Genomic DNA, 13,740 nt, shown 5'->3' with positions numbered 1-13,740 from the left:
AGCTTGTTACAGTGATGATAGTCTCTAGAAGGGAAAGTGGGTTCTTGGACCTATGGGGATACATTGTATACATTGTACCGTATACCCTTGTGGTATACCATGCCCTTGCATAGTCCCTCCCACATTGGGTAGGATTAACCTGCCCTGCTTGTTGTTGTTAAGTGCCGTTAAGTCAGTTCCGACTAATAGTGACCGTGTATAGGGTTTCTGAGATGTAGCTAGTAGGTTTGAACCACCAACCTTGCAGTTAGCAGTCCAGTGTTTATCCTACAGTGCCACTCCAGGACTTTGATGTGTGGCCAATGGGAAACTGTGGAAATGGACATTTGTAACTTTCAAAGATAGGTCATTAAAGGCATTGAGCTTTTTGTCTTGCTCTCTTGCGTCATTCACTTTGGAGGAAGCGGGCTGCTTACTCTGGAGGACACTCGAGCAGCCCTAAGGAATTGAGGCCCCCGGCTAACAGCCGACACTGACAGTCCCAGCCAGCCATGTGACAGAGCCATCCTGGAAGCTTTTCCAGCCCTAGTCTGATTTTTGAGGTGACCACAGCCCAGGTTGACATTTTAACTGAACCTCTTGAGAGACCTCGAACCAGAACCACCCAGCTCAGCTGCTCCCCAATCCCTGACTCACAGACACTAAGCATCATAATACATGCTTATTAGTTTAGGTCACCAAGTATTGAGGTAATTTGTTATGTAGCAACAAACAGCTAATATGAGGGAGGGGGCTTCAAAAAGTTTGTGAAAAATGTAATTAGAAGATCTTTGTATATCCTTTTCTGTTTGTACCATGTGGATGACCTAATATTAATTTTAATGATAATAATTACAATAACCTAAGACACACTTTGTTTTGTGTCTGGTTAATGCACTTGGTTTTGAACTGAATAGTTAGAGATTTGAGTCCATCTAAAGCCTCCTGGTGTGGCACTGTAGGATCAGCACTGGACTAAGAACCACAAGGTTAACAGTTCAAATCCACCAACTGCTCCTTGGAAATCTTATACAGGGTCTCTATGAGTGGGAACTGACTCGTTGGCATTTAACAACAAGAAAGTCTCCTCAGAAGAAAAATCTGGTAATCAATTTGCTTCCAGAATAGTCAGCCATCAAAAAATCTGTGGAGCCCACTTCTATTCTAACACACACCAATATGAGTTGGAACTGACTCAATGGTGACTGGCTTAAAGATACTGTGAGCAGTAATTTAGGGATATTAACCTGGTAGCATGGTATATTACGAGCTGGGCTGCTAACCTAAAGGTCAGCAGTTCAAATCTACCAGCCGCTCCACAGGAGAAAGGTGAGCTTTTCTGCTCCCATAAAGATTTATAGCTTTGGAAATCCTACACAAGGTTGCTCTACAAGTTGCTACGTACTTGATGGCACTTAACAACAATTGGGTAGAAATGAGATAGAGAGATGGGGAACACTGGAGTCTGAGGAGCTCCACATGCTGCTCAGAGAAGTAGAGGAGAAGCCTGCCTTCTACATGAGGGTGTGCTGGGGGACCCACACACAGACTGGCCACTGTTAGGCCCCACAGGCCCTTTTTGCTTGGCCAGCATGCTTGATTTTTTAAAATCTGAACTTGACACTCATCAAAATTTCTAAAATTGTAAGTATCAACAATATCAAGTGTTGGCAAAGATATGGAGCAAGTGTCCTCTCATATGTTGCTAGAGGAGAGAGTGAGTTGGTACAACTACTTTGGAAAACCATTTGGAAGCATCTACTACTGTTCAACATGCCCTATCTTATGATCCAGAAATTCTACTTCTAAGTGTGTGTATACCCAAGTGAAAGGAGGACAATGTTCACCAAAAACCTAAACAGGAATGTTTACAAAAGCTTTATTCAGAATAGCTCCAACTTGAATACAATGTAGATGTCCTTTAATCATATAATGGGGTAGCACAAGAGAGTATATTCATACAGACTGCTGCTTCATAGAAGAACGCGAAAGAGTCTCACAGACCTAATGCTGAGTGAAAAAAACTAGGCACAGAACATGCAAATTATATTATGACATGTATTTGAAGTTAAAAAAGCCAAAAATTGATCTACTGTGAGAGAAATCAGAAGGCTAGTTAGCTTGGAAGGAAGCTGTAGTGACTGAGAAGGGTAGGAGGGAGCCCTCTAGGGAGCAGGAATGTTTGCTATCAGTCTGTACCTTGAGCCTGCCAACATATGTGTGTCTGCATATGTAAAAAGTCATCCATGTATATACTTAAGACGCGTGTACTTTATCGTATGCCTGGTATACCTCAATAACATACAGTAGAACCAATCTGACTTGAATCCTAATGGAGGGCATGCACATCCTGGTCCCCACCCACTTCACTACTCCCATTGTTACACTCCCCAGTTGCCTTTCCTGTGCCCTGCAACCTGGCTTCTAACTGTGCTTCCTCCGTGTCCCCACGCTGAGGCCTGAGGGCTTTTCTGAGACAATCTCTAGAGTCTGAGTTAGGGTGGACGGCTAAGGACATAGCAGGACTTGGATTTTCTGCCCCGTGCTGTGCCTAGTCCCTTACTGTGTGGGCAGCTATGAAAATACATCAATCTCCTGCTTCAGAAAGCATGACTGATGGAAAGCCCTCTGGGATCCACCCCTGTGTTCATGCCAATGCTAAACTTCCTCTAGTCGACTCCTAGTCAGCGTCTGAGCATGGGAAGGGTGATAACACTGGACCATTCCTGTGAGCTATAGAGCTTCTTGCACAGGTAGCCCTGGCTTCAGGATTCCCCACTGGCCTGACACTTTCTTGGAAGTTTAAGACTTCTCCTACCAATTCTCCTTCCTTCTTTTGTCTTTCCAGCTATCACACCTGCATAGTAAGTAGTCTGAAGGCTCTCCTCATCTTCTCTGTCTACCTCATGCTTATCCTTCACAAGGGTTCTTCCCAATAAATCATCGGCATGTCTTATCCTGCACTGATGTCCGCTTCTTGGAGGGCACTCTTGTCTCATTGCTCTATAATACAATCTCTAGATACTTTAAAAGTCCCTAGACACCTTTGCCTCTTCTCTTACCTCCATTCTCTTCTCTTTGTCTCGCAAACCTCCACCTCTCTCCTCCTGTCCAGGTGAGGTGACCAAACCAAAAACCAAGTTAATTGCCACCAAGTTGATTGTGATTCATGACAATCCAATGTCAGAGCGCAGCTGTGTTCCCCAGGGCTTTCAATGGCTATGCTCTTTCAGAGGTAGACCACCAAACCTTTCTTTCAAGGGGCTTTGGGTAGATTCAAACCACCAACCTTTCAGTTAGTAGCCAAGTGCTTAACTGTTTGGCCACCAGCGACTTAAACTGAGGTAATAGAAGAACTTTAATTTACCCTCTCTTCACATTTTAGGGATGTTTTCTTGAGACAGAAAAATCATGATCTGTTTCTTAAGACAAACTTCAACACTCTCTTCACAAATTCCCCCATCAAATATCCCTAGTTAGACTCCTTTGAAGACTAAAGCAGGAAGAGCTTTTCTTCTTAGGGCAAAGTCCCTATTTTAAAGATGAGGAAATGGAGGCTTAGAAAATTAGGTAATCTGTTCAAAGTCACACAAATAAAAAATGCCAGAACTACAGTTCAAACCTAGTTGTGTTCTACCTGAAGGTCTGTATTTATTAACACTACATTCCACCCCTCGTTTTCTATTTAAGAAAGAATATTTGGGCCATGGTGTTGGGGAGAGATCAGTGCTAATTTCTAAAAGTGATACACATCTCATAGACCTCTTGGCTTACTGACTGATTCATTTTTTCATGTTTTGGAAATTGTAATAAGAATAGCATGAAGGAGTCTTTTGGTGTTGGCCAAGATGGGAGTAAACCCATTAGCATCTGCCTTTCTTTCCCACTTTGAATCTGACAATCATGATTACTATGCTGGGAATGATACATTGAAGAAGAATGGTGGCACATTCATCATCAAAAAAGGACATTTCAAGATCTACCTTGAAGTACAATGCTGTCAGTGATAGGATAGTATCCACACACCTACAAGGAAGACCTGATATATCTCTGTAGGACCAACACTGTACTGCTAACTACCAGGGTGTTGGTTCAAACCCATATGCTGCTTCTTGGAAACCTAATACAAGGTCCCTATGAGACAGAACTGATTAGATGGCACTTGACAACAACAATAAGGAAGACCAGTCAATACCATTATTATTCAACCACAAAGCCAGTAATGATAAAATTGAAGAATTCTACAAACTTCTTCAAATATGCAAACTAATGTTCACATTCCAGTCACCATTGATCATTACTGGTGATTTGAAGGTAAAGTCTGGAAACACAGAGGAAGGATCAGTGGTTGGAGATAACAGCCTTGGCGATAGAACTGATGCTGGAGAGTACATGATAGAATTTTGCAAGACCAATGATTTCTTCATTGCAAATACCTTTTAAATACAACATAAAAGATCATTATACATTGTCTAGAAGTACATTGACAAAAATATGCAGAACTCAAATTGACTACATCTGTAGGAAGAGATGATGGAAAAGCTCAGTATTATCAGCAAAAACAAGGCCAAGGACAGACTGTGGAACAAAACAACTCTTGCTTACATGCAAGTTGAGGCCGAGGCTCATATGCAAGTTCAGCTGAACAGATTTGATGCATTAGACACTAAAGACCAAAGACCAGCAGAATTATGGGATGACATCAAGATCATCATACAGGAAGAAAGTAAAAGATCATTAAGAAGACAAGAAACAAGGAAAAGACAAAAATGGATGTCAGAAGAGACTCTGAAACTTGCTCTCCAGCATACAGATGCTAAAGCAAAGAAATGAGGAGGTAAAAGTAAAGTATTATAATGAAACGTACAAAGATCTGGAGTTAGAAAACCAAAAGGGAAGCATATGCTCAGCATTTCTCAAACTGAAAGAACTAAAGAAAAAATTCAAGTCTCAACTTGCAGTATTGAAAAATTGTATGGGCCAAATATTGAATCATGCAAACAGCATCAAAAGAAAATGGAAGGAATACACAGAGTCACTGTACCAAAAAGAAATGGTAGATAACCACTTCAAGAGGTAGTATATGATCAAGAGCCAATGGTACTGAAGAAAGAAGTCCAAGGTGCACTGAAGGCAATGGCAAAAAACAAAGTTCTGAGAATTGATGAATACAAATTGAAATCTTTCAGCAAACAGATTGAAGGCGCTCACTCATTTATGCCAAGAAATTTGGAAATCAGCTACCTGGCCAACTGACTGGAAGATATTCATATTTGTGCCCATCCCAAAGAAAGGAGACCCAACCATATGTGGAAACCATTGGACAATATTAACATCACATGCAGGTACAATTTTGTTAAAGATAATTAAAAAACAGCTGCAATAGTATATCAACAGGGAACCGCCAGAGTTTCAAGCCAGATTCAGACGAGTATGTGGAACGAGGAATATCATTGTTGACGTCAGATGGATCTTGACTGAAAACAGAGAATACCAGAAAGATGTTTACCTGTGCTTTGTTGACTGTTCAAAGGCTTTCAACTGTGTGCCTCTTGACAAACTATGGATAACATTGTGAAGAATGGGTATTCTAGATCACTTACTCGTGTTCATAAGGAACCTGTGCACAGACCAAGATGCAGTCATTCAAACAGAACAAGGGAATACTGAATGGTTTAAAATCAGGAAAGGTGAGTGCCAGGGTTGTATTCTTTCATCATACGTATTCAATCTGTATGCTGGATTATGTGGTGAATGTGGCATTAAGATTGGAGGAAGACTGATTAACAATCTGTGATATGCAGATGATCCAACTTTGTTTGCTGAAAGTAAAGAGGACTTAAAATACTTGCAGATGAAGATCAAAGACCACAGCCTTCAATGTAAAGAAAACAAAACTCCTCACCACTGGAGCAATAAATAACATCATGATAAATGGAGAAAAGATTGAGGTTGTCAAAGACTTTACTTTTCTGGGATCCTCCATCAACACTCATGGAAGCAGTAGTCAAGAAAGCAAATGACATATTGCTTTGGGCAAAGCTGCTTCGGAAGAACTCTTTAAAACATTTCATAAAGAAGAACAAAGGTCGAGTACTCATACTATCTGGTTTCAAGATTTACCCTAAATCTGTAGTTCTGGAGACAGTGCCCCATTGACAAAGGGATAGATACAAACTAGTAAAAAGAAATAGACCCTGATGTATACAGTCAACTGGTTTTTAACAAAGATGTTAACATAATTCCATCTATGTGTCAGTGGAGTCTTGCATGTTGCTATGAGGCTGAACAGGTGTCAGTGGAACTATCAGACTAAAATGGGCTAAGAGGAAAGGCCTGGTAATTTACTTCCAAAACGCAGCCTATGAAAGTCCTTTGGATCATAATGGTCCCCTTCTGTTGTGCACGGGGTGACTTGGCATGAGTCAAGGGCCAACGTCACCAACAAAGATAATTCAATGAAGGAAGAACTGTGATTTCAACAGATGGTGATAAACTAATTGAGGAACATATAAAAAATGAACTTTGACCTCACACTTAAAAATTAACTCAATGTAAATCATTGACCTAAATGTAAAACTTAATCTGTGAATCACCTTGTTACAATGCAACTGTTAGAAGAAAACAGTGGAGAAATTCTTTGTGACCTTGGATTAAACACAGAGACATTTGTTGTTAAGTGAGTCGAATCAGTTCCGACTCATAGTGGCCCCGTATACGGTCTCTGAGGAGTGAGTGGTGAGGTTGAACCACCGACCTTGTGGTTCAAATGACTTTGCAGTCCAGCACATTAACCCACAGCTCCACACCAGAACTCCACACCAGAGATATTGTTGTTGTTAAGTGCCATTGAGTTAATTCCAACCCATAGTGACCCTGTATAGGGTTTCCGAGGAGCAGCTGGTGAGCTTGAACCATCGACCTTTCAGTTCAAATGGCCTTGCAGTCTGGCACAATAACCCACAGCGCCACAATTAGACACCCAAAAAATGATCCATAAAAGAAAATAATTGATAAATTGGACTTAAGCAAAATTAAACTTGATCTGTGAATCACCTTGTTACAATGAAAATAAAAGCCAGGGAAAGGAATAAATATTTGGAAATCACATATCTACCAAAGGGCTTGTATCCAGAATATAAAAAAGAACACTCAAAAGTCAACAAAACAAACAACCCATTTAAAAATGGACAAAATATTCCAACAGATACCTGACCAAAAAGATGGAAAATTAGCATTTGGAAAGACATTCAATATCACTATTGTTGTTAAGTGCTATCAAGTTGGTTCCGATTCATAACAACACTGTTTATTTAGGTTTCCAAGGAGAGGCTGGTGGGTTTGAACCGCTGACCTATATCAGTTAGCAGTCCAGTGTTTATCCTACAGTGCCACATTAGGACTCTGAGCTAACATTAGATATGGTCTAAATATTCTCCACTAGTTTTAAAACTTGATCATTAGACATTCCATATACCTGCTTGAATGGCTAAAAGAAAAGAAAAACAAAAACAACAAAAGGAAATAAAACACAAATGGCACATCTGTTCACTGACAGGCAGCAACTGGAACAGCCATGCATTACCACCAGGACTGCAAAGTGGTAAAACTGCTTGGAAGATAGTGTGATGGTCTCACAAAGTTAAACATACTCTCATCATATAACTCAGCAATGTTATTCCGGGGTTTTAACTAAAGAGCAATTAAAAAACAAAACAAAACAAATATTTGTTTATACAAAATGAACTAACAAATGTTGAAACAATTTTACTCATAAAAACAGATCTGCAAGTCTGGTGGTGAATGGAAAAACAAACTCTGATAGATCCCTACAATGGAATACCAAGAAACTCAGAAATAAAAGGACCAAACCGCTCAGCAACATGCTGTCAGGAAGAGAGAGGCCAGACTTCAAAGGTTCCTTATTGTCTGATTCTATTTATTTGACATTATGCAAAAGGTGAAACCCTAAGTGTGGGGACTAGATCAGTGATTGTGAGGGGCTGCCTAGGCGCTGAACGATTGCAGAGGGGCAGCATGAGGGAGATTTTGGAGACCACGGAAGCTCTTCTGTATTTTGATTATGGTGGTTACTCTACTTCCGGAGTCCTGGTGTGGTGCTGTAGGATAGGTGCTGGACTGCAAGGTTGTTTAACTTTCAAGGTCTGTGGTTCAAACTCACCAGCTGCTCCTCAGAAATCCTTTCGAGGGTCACTCTGAGTTGGAGCAGAGTTGACAGTAGTTCCGCAACAACACTACTACTTCTGGTGTTTGTCCTTTACACATAGCACTGTACACCAAAAAAACCCAGTACTAGTAAAATGTATAATTTTATCATTTGTACTTGAAATTCGGTTGTTGTGGTTTGGTGCTATCGAGTCAGTACCAACTCATAGCAACCTTATGCACAGCAAAACGAAACACTGCCTTGTTCTGGGCCAATCTCACAATTGTTGCAACTCTTGAGCCCATTGATGCTGCCACCCTGCCAATCCATCTTGTTGGGGGTCTTCCTCTTTTTCTCTGACCCTCTACCTTACCAAACATGATATCCTTCTCCAGCAACTGGAGTTGCTGGCAATATGTCCAAAGTATGAGAGACTAAGTTCTCCTGACAATATGCCCAAGTATGAGAGACTAAGTTTGGCCATCCTGGCCTCCAAGAAACACTCTGGCTGTTCTTTTGGCAACTCATGGTACTTTTAATATTCTCCTCCAACACCATAACTCAAAAGCATGAATTCTTCTACGGTCTTCCTTATTTTTATAGCATATGTAACAGCATTCCCTACATTTTTCTTTACATGGTTACCAGTAAACTGGGATTGTGTGTGTTTGCTTGTTTTGAAAGTTTAATGTGTTAGATTTTAAATGGCTAAGTCTGGGAACTCAGGTTTGACGATTCTCTAAATATTGAAGGTCCCACTGGAAAAAACCTCTAAGTTACGAGAGGAGAAAAACAAAAACACTAAAACAAAAACCAACAACAAGATACACAATCCTCCATTATCAATACTCTCTCCCAGTATGCTTCCTGTTCCCTTTCACAGGCTCCTAAGGAACCTACTTATCGGCACTTAACAACAACAACAACAAGGATTTGCTGTCAGTTCATTTCCGGACTAAGAATCCAGGGATCAGAACTTCCTCTCCTTGTTCCAAAACCACAAGAGGGAATTTCCCGGGTAAGAAAGGAGAGGGAAAAAGTTGGACCCCAGAGTTTCCCTGTCTCCAACCTCAACAAACAGAACCTTGAATATGTAAAAATGATCCAGCAAAATCAAAGGTATACAAAAAACAAAAGCCAAGAAACTTCCTATAGTAAACCAAAGAAAAGAAAATTAGAAACAAAAGAAAAATTAATTGCAAGGGAAAATCATCACGCCAGAAATCTTTCTAAAGGGGCAAAGAAGTGTTAAGCGAAACAAGATTTCAGAAATGAACCTGGTGCATGAAGCTTTCTGCACCCCATCCCATCCAACTGTGAGGAAGAAGAAAGAAGGAGCCTAGAAAATGCTGGAGGTGGGGAGAAAGCTCAGTAAAACCTTCCAATTACAGAAAGCAGACAAATAGATGGAAGTTTGCTGCAGCTTTGGGAACAAATACAGAAATTATTTCCTTCTTCCACACCCCTCGCCAATATCAGCTTCTCACTGAAGGGTAGAAAAGTAGCTTGGCCCCACTGTTTGGATTTTCCTGACTGGGGAGCAACAGTAGAGAGAAAAGGCATATTCACAACCATGGTTGCCAACTGCTTTACTTTTCTTTAACTATGTGTGGGGATTTAGACATCGAATGATGACTAGTGTGTGCCCTAAGAAAATGTAGACATCTCTCCCCACCTAAACCATACCAGACTTTGATTTCTTTTGATTGCCATGACAAAAATATGCTAGATCCCAGGGAAAAACAGGTCCTATTCCTTAAGAGTCATCTCTGGGCAGGTGCAAACGATGAACTGTCTCGACTAGCTGAAACATTCAAGTCTACCTAGAGGCATCTCCGAAGAAAGGCTTGGAGATCAACTCAGTTCTACTCCAACACACACAGGGTCACCCTGAGTCAGAGTGGACTTGATGGCAGCAGTTTTGTTTCTTTTTTTCCATTCCCTACTGAAGCCAGTGCCAAGTCATTCCCAGGACCCATTGCCTTTCTTCTGCCTATCTGCTGAGGGTGGGCCTCTCAGTCACCCCCAAAACACTGCCATACAGAGGAACACTGTCCATTTGGTGCCTGGGGAACATACCCTGGAGTTTTGCCTGCGGTTCGCAGCCAAGCCCCTGTGGAACTTCTGGGGCAGCAGAGTTAGCAAACGGACAGACAGAGCCACAGAGCCACAGAGCCACCTCATACAGGCTGTCAGAAAGCCTGGTGGTGATAGGAGGAATTATACACAGAAAAATTTTAAAACAGGTGTGTTGGGTCCAGGGCCTTTCCCAGAGCCTCCTCTTCTCTCTCAATAGAAACCCACTGTAGTCAAATCGGTTCTGACATCTAGCGCCCCTACAGACAGGGTAGAACTGCCTCATAATGTTTCCAAGGCTTTCTCTACGGAAGGAGACAACCATATCTTTCTCCTGCAGAGCAGCTCGTGGATTTGAGCGACCAACCTTTCATTTGCTGTCGAGTTGATTCCATCTCATGGCCATGCCGTATGTGTCAGCACAGAACTGTGCTCTAAAGAGTTTTCAAAGGATGATTTTTCAGGAGTAGATAATCAGGCCTTTCTTCCAAAGCACCTTTAGGTGGACTCAAACCTCAAGCCTTTCTGTAAGCAGTCCAGTACATGGACCTTTTCCACCTCCCAAGGACTCCTCTCTCGGGCTAGCTGTTCAGTACTTTTTGTTGATATGAGTTGGATCTCTTCCACTTTTGCCCTTATACAGAGTCTTATTTCGACTCCCTTTTTCCTCTAGCGAAACAGACTATAGAAGATACAATCCCACCCAGAATCAGGACAACTGTTTATTATGCAGAAAAGTTTAGCCACGGTGTCTGGAGCATCTTTTGTTATTACCCAACAGCTCTTTAAAATGCATGTGTGCTTCCAGAATGACTATGAGGTCTATCCTCAAAGCTGAATTCAGAAACAACAAAAGTGGTAGTTATATTGTAGTAGTGTGGTGCTGTAGGATAAACACATGACCTCAAGGTCGGTGGTTCAAACTCAGCAGCTGCTCCTCAGAAACCCTATACAGGGTCTCTATGAGTCAGAACTGACTCGACAGCACACAACACGTTGTCGTGGTAATTTCGTCTCCTACTTCCATACACTTTAAAATAGGTGCTGGAAAACCAGCAACAGACAAAACAAAACAAAAAACCAACAAGTGTTTCATCGAATCAAATTGCATGATTCAAACAAACAAGCAAACAAACAAAAAAACAAAACCCAAGGCTGACCTGGAAATCCCTGCCCTAGCTCTGCTGTCCCACTTGGATCTTGTAACCATCGAAAACCCCAAACCCAAACCTGCCACTCTGGAGTGGTGGTGGCAATAGTGGTTGTGTGCCATGGAGTCAGTTCCAACCCATAGCGACCCTGTCATAGGGTTTCCAAGGCTGTAAATCTTTCCCGGAGCAGAAGGCCTCATCTTTCTCCCACACAGTGACTGGTAGATTCCACCCGCTGACCTTGGGGTTAGCAGTCCAGCTCGTAATCCACTACGCTACCGAGGCTCCTGCTCTGGTGTGGACTCTGATTCACCATGACCTGTATGTGTCAGAGGAGGACTGTGTCCCACTGGGTTTTTGTGACTGTCATCTTTATGGAATCAAATTGAAAGGCTTTTCTTCTGTTGTACTGATGTGTGGGTTCTAGCTGCCCATTTTTAGGTTACTTATTGTTGTTGTTAGGTGCCATTGAGTCTCTTCTGACCATGGCAATACAACAGAATGAAACACTTCCCAGCCTCGGGTCATTCCCACAATTGTCATCTTGGAGCCCATTGCTACAGCCACTGTGTCAAGCCATCTCATTGGTGGGTCTTCCTTCTTTTAACTGACCCTCTACTTGGCTAAGCATGATGTCATTTTGCAGGGACTGGTCCCTCTTGATAGCTAGATGAAGTCTCTCCATTCTGGCTTCCAAGGAGCATTCTGGCTGCACTTCTTCCAAGACAGGTTTGTTTGTTCTTTAGACAGTCCACGGTACTTCCAATATTCTTCACCCACTCCATCATTCAAATGCATCTATTCTTTTACAACCTTCCTTATTCATTGTCCAACTTTCATATGCATAGAAGGTGGTTGAAAAATACCATGATTTGGGTCAGGCTCACCTTAGTCCTCAAAGTGACATCTTTGCTCTTGAACACTTTAAAGAGGTCTTTTGTAGCAGATTTGCCTAATGCAATGCATCATTTGATTTCTTGATGCTGCTTCCATGAGTGTTGATTGTAGTCTTGGAGTAGTTTGTACCATCCAAAGACCTTCCCAGCCATCTAGACTACTTCAAAGCCCTGTAGTCGGTCTAAAACAGGCTTGAGCTCCTTGAGATCAAGGGACTACCTGACATTAGGTCTGAATGTGAAGGTAGCGGTGCCACCTTACTTCGGAGTGGATGAATGGCCACATGAGACCTGTGTAGACAGCACCAGGTACACAATACACTGCGTACAAGGACTAGCTATTCTACTGTTCGCTGCACTCTGACCAGGGAATGATTTTGGATATCTGTTTGCCAGATATCCAAGAAAATGAGACCTCTCTGGCTGTCATTAAGGCTGCCATGAACTTCCTGTCCTTTCCCCTCAAGGTGATCATCATTATCATCAGTGAAAAAGTTTAACCTGGTCAAAGTCTCCTAAACCAACTTAATTTAAAAAAAAAAAAAAAAAAAGTGTGTTGTGTAAAACATACCCATTCCCACTGGGCAGTATTGTATCTCACTAAACTGGCACATGGCCCAGTTCTGGCTCCAGTGGGGAGTTTTCTTTTCAAGGCCGTTGCATCCAGTTGGGCAGGTTGTGCATGGCACAAAGATGCTCAGCAGAGGTGAAGAGGGGCTGAAATCCAGATGTCCCTCCAGTTGTGAAGCTGCGCCCTGAAAGAAAGCACCAATTCAGAAGAAGCACCTTTTTCCAAGTTGTCAGTCTAAAGGGAAAGCTTGAAGGTTAGCGGAGACCCTTTCTTGACCCACGGCCCACAGTACAACCCTTTTTGAACTATTATAGGATCTCTCGTTGCCCAAACCAGCCCTTCAGGTTTGTACAGGCCGGTCAAGCTGCTGGTTCTCATGAGACACATGTCCAAAATCAACCAGAGGCTATTTTGCCCCCTAGGGGACATTTGGTAATACCTGGAAAGGGTATTTGTTCCAATTTGAGGAATGGGAGCTACTGGCATGTAGGGGCAGAGACCAGGGATGCCACTAAACATCCTACAATGCATTTGTACGACCCAATTGCCCTATAGTAACTAATTTTTAAAAAAATGTTTTATTGTGAATTATGTGATAGTTTACATGGGAGAACATCAGTCTTACATTCTATTGTATACTGTCTCGTTGCCATGGTTACAATCCCCTCCATGCAATCCTTCCCCCGTACCCCCCAGGTCTTCAGCACACAGTCGCTCTCCCTTTCTGGATCTAAAGTATCCAGCTGCCCCATCGCTCCACGTCATCATCTCTGGCTCCATTTCAGGCATCACTGCTTCTCTGGGTAGGGTCCTGCTCGCTGCTCTTCTCCCTTGATGGTCCTAGGGACCTCCGCTCCTAGACTGAAAAGTTAATCACTCCCCTCCTTGCTATAAAACATC

The sequence above is a fragment of the Chrysochloris asiatica genome, unplaced genomic scaffold (assembly GCF_000296735.1).
Source record: "Chrysochloris asiatica unplaced genomic scaffold, ChrAsi1.0 scaffold00104, whole genome shotgun sequence".
NCBI classification, from domain to species: Eukaryota; Metazoa; Chordata; class Mammalia; order Afrosoricida; family Chrysochloridae; genus Chrysochloris; species Chrysochloris asiatica.
Note: the sequence above shows the minus strand (reverse complement) of the source record.